This window comes from Alosa pseudoharengus, unplaced genomic scaffold (assembly GCF_046254945.1).
Source record: "Alosa pseudoharengus isolate Yale_2024_CS ecotype anadromous, Long Island Sound unplaced genomic scaffold, YU_APseudo_1.1 YU_APseudo_1.1_scf_7, whole genome shotgun sequence".
Classification (NCBI taxonomy): Eukaryota; Metazoa; Chordata; class Actinopteri; order Clupeiformes; family Clupeidae; genus Alosa; species Alosa pseudoharengus.
In genome coordinates, this window is record NW_027468859.1 from 26,278,925 (window position 1) to 26,282,689 (window position 3,765).

The window sequence follows — 3,765 nt, forward strand, 5'->3', positions numbered from 1 at the left end:
AAGAGATCGTATCACACTGAAAGCTCATATTTTGTCACTAGCAAATAGCATATTGGTCCTTTGTCAAATACAGTTGCATTATCAGCCCTGACCAAAACCGTTCAGGAATTATTTATGCAAAAGTGGAACGTGCTTAATGTTTAATTCTCCCTCCTTTTCGGCACGAATGAAACAGCATGAGAGAGCATGAACCATATTGTTTCTCCCGTTTTGTATTTGCCATATTTGACAACAGTCTACATTCAAATCATAGCCTACTTCCAGGCGCGCGGGAACATATTTTTGACCAGGGGTGCTGAATAACAAAATAATCATGGATGTCCGACGATTTCTCCCCCAGTATATGATTCGAATTTAGACAGCTAAATACGCCATTTCACCGCCGTGTATGAGTAGGTCTAAGAGTGAGAAGTTTTATAATGCCCTGGGCAGCCACATTCCACTGCAACTACGCGCAGCATTTGCCACTCCGACTCATCAATAAAAACTGTGCGTGCACACACCAGTCCCATAGAAGCGCACTTGACTTACATCATTAACCCATTTCAGTATATAGCCAGAGAATGTCCGTAGACGGGCTCTGATATAGCCTAGTCTAAGGTAAATTCCTTTTCTGACTTTTTTATCTGTATCGCCATGGCATTTAGAATAAAGAATAACGTTCGCGAACCGTTCTGGTTTTGTTGCCAGCATGAAAACACGCTTACCATCGGCCTATCCGCAAATTTTAAACACAAGGGATGAATTGAACGATGACAAAGTCGGACATATAGGCATAGTTCATATTGAAAAAAAAGCTATACAATTTGGAACTCTAGCTTTTCACCGCAGTCTTTTAATGCCATAATCATAACGTGCGCAGTCTGCGCCATACTTAAGCCCAAATCACACCCAAGATTTGCGACAAGATGAGCAGCAACTTGATGCAACATTCTAAAACCTTGCGACTGTGACCAGACAAGGTGAATGCTTTGCGACGGCTTGCAACGACGTGCAACATCTAATTCACACTGCTGTAACTGCTGTAACCTCCACACTGTAACCTCCTTTCGTGTCATTGCGAATCTTTAAACAGACGATCTGACGGGTTTTAGAAGATTAAATACAACCCGAAACTAAAAAACAGACCAGGCCTCTACTGGAGACCGGCCTTTAACCCAAACCTGTAGCTACGCCAGGCGTTTAAAAGAGACAGGCGTCTCTTAGGGACTCGGCGATTATTTGAAGTTTTACGGTAGTATAGACAGGTGGTGCAGTATAAACAGTATAAGACATATAGCGCAGAATAGATTGTATGCAGTATGAACATTGTCTGCGGGGAGGGGACTGTTGAGTGGCGGAACGTCCGCCTTCAGAATGTCTGCCTTACTCTGGTCTGTTGGTTAGGAAGTCCAGAATCCAGTTACAGAGAGAGGTATTGATGCCCAGTTCACTGAGTCTGTTCACAGCACAGACCCTGAAGATGCGTCCGGGGATGCCATCAAGATCAGCAGCATGACGTGCATTAATCCTGCTTAGTGCTGCCCACACATTGGTGGGGGAGAGTGTGAGGGGCTGGTGATCTGCAGACACCACAGCCTTGATGGCCACCTCCTTGTTGTCCCTGTCAATCATCCATAGAAGTGGTTCAAGTCATCAGCCAAGGACGTGTCGGTGGTAGGGAGGGTGGAGTTAGTTGTTTTATAGTCTGTGATGCCCTGGATGCCTTACCACATGCGTCGGGGGTCAGAGTTGTTCTTGAAGTGATCCTCAGTCCTTAGCTTGTGGTTGTGCTTGGCCTTTTTGATGCCCCTTGTCAGGTTAGCAATGGATGAGCGATAGGCCTGAGCACCATCTGATCTGAATGCGATGTACCATGCCTTCAGCTGGAGTCCGACCTCACTATTCGTCCATGGCTTCTGATTAGGAAAAGTGGTAATCCGTTTAAGGGTGGTGATGTTTGAGTTGATATACTGTAGTCCAGAACGGAGGAGGCGTATGAGTCAATGTCCGTGTGGGAGACGTGGGGGTCCAGAGTGGCAAACATTCTCCAGTCAGTGTTTTCAAAACGCTGCTGAAGTGCCGAGTCAGCTCCCTCTGGCCACATTCTGACTCTTCTCATCTGTGGGTTTCACACGTTTGATGAGTGCTGAGTACTTGGACAGTGGAAACAATGAGAGGTGATCAGAGCGTGCTAGGTGGGGGAGGGGAACAGCTTTGTATGCCTCAGCAATGTTACTGTAGAGATCAAAGATTCTAGAACAGAGCTCTGTTGAGTGAGTTGGGTCTGAGTGATAGCCCACAAATACCAGATAGCAGAGTAAAGTGTTGAGGGAAAAGGGAGCTCAGTGTTTGGCTAGACAATCAGTCCTTGTGCAAGTAGTCGGGTAGAACTACAGAGTACAAGGGCTTTATTCATAGTTTAGTTGAGATAATCAGAATATATTGCGTACTCCATAGTTATTATAATGTTCGATCCCATTACCTGAATGATGCATACCAGAGAGCAGTGTAAAGAATTGAAGACAAGACAGAGTTTTTCAAGTATCTTAATTGTGTATGTTTCTGTGAGAAATCATACACAGCCCAAGTTTGAGAACAAAATATCCAGTGCCTGCGTATTGGTTTCAAGGCGTGCCACAGTGATGCATATCCAATAACTGACTAGCATCTTCCTGAGGTTAATGGAGCTTCGTGGTACAGAAATACCACAGCTGTGCTTGCCAGACATCAACATTGTTCTGGAAATTTCATAATGTTGCGACCCAGGTGGGACTTGAACCCACAATCCCCAGCTCCGGAGGCTGATGCCTTATCCATTAGGCCACTGGGCCTGCTCAATGATGTATATTAGGAAAAGGTATGTAAACATTTCATATTGTACACAACACAAAACACTCAATGTCAATTCAATAAATAACCTAATGAAAATAAATAAATACTATAATTTACAAACCATAACACATAAGAAACGCTTATTAAACTAGTGCATGTTGAACAGATATGGCTTTAGACTCCTTTTGACCCAAAATTGTTTATGCCAAATACGAAGCAACTGATGAACATCTGAACAATCGTCTAGTCATTGAGTTACATTCTCTTATAATATTACGACCCAGGTGGGACTTGAACCCACAATCCCCAGCTCCGGAGGCTGATGCCTTATCCATTAGGCCACTGGGCCTGCTTGTTTTTTGACAGAACAAACAAATGTAATCACTTCATGTCATACACTCAGAACACAAAGCACTTAAAGAAGCTCTATGCAACAATTTTAGCAAAAATTAACTTAAAGGACAATTCCGGCGCAAAATGAACCTAGGGGTTAATAACACATGTGTACCGAGTTCGACCGTTCGCTGGGATTTGTTTTCATGCTAGTCGAATGTGACCAGTTTTATTGCAAACCGCTTATTAGCGTTTAACGTTAGCCTTCGGGGCACACGTACAGTAGAAAGAAATCGCTATTTCTATACCACTAACAAGGCTCAAAATAGCACTACACTTACACAGTAGCATAATGAGGGTCTCTACATGTAAACCGAAGCATTGAGAACTTTGTAAGTGTACAGGCAGTTTATTAAAAAGAAACACATTACCGTTCACGTCTGGTTCACATACAGGCAGGCGATGTGAACTAAAATCAAACGTAATTTGCTCAATATAGGCCTATCAGAAATAATAGCTCCGATGTAACATAACTTGTATAGTGTACTTACTTAGTGGATCCATCTGGTCCCTCTGGTATGGATCGCCGCCGCCTGTGTGGTATTGACTACAGGTAGC

General features: G+C 43.6%; 2 non-coding genes across 2 annotated transcripts; both read right to left on the reverse strand.

The window, feature by feature from the left end:
• Positions 1–2,740: 2,740 nt before the first annotated feature.
• Positions 2,741–2,813, reverse strand: trnar-ccg (transfer RNA arginine (anticodon CCG)). Its single transcript has one exon. It is a non-coding gene; the product is annotated as a tRNA-Arg (tRNA).
• A 277-nt stretch (positions 2,814–3,090) lies between these two features.
• On the reverse strand, positions 3,091–3,163 carry trnar-ccg (transfer RNA arginine (anticodon CCG)). Its single transcript has one exon. It is a non-coding gene; the product is annotated as a tRNA-Arg (tRNA).
• Between the last annotated feature and the right edge of the window lie 602 nt (positions 3,164–3,765).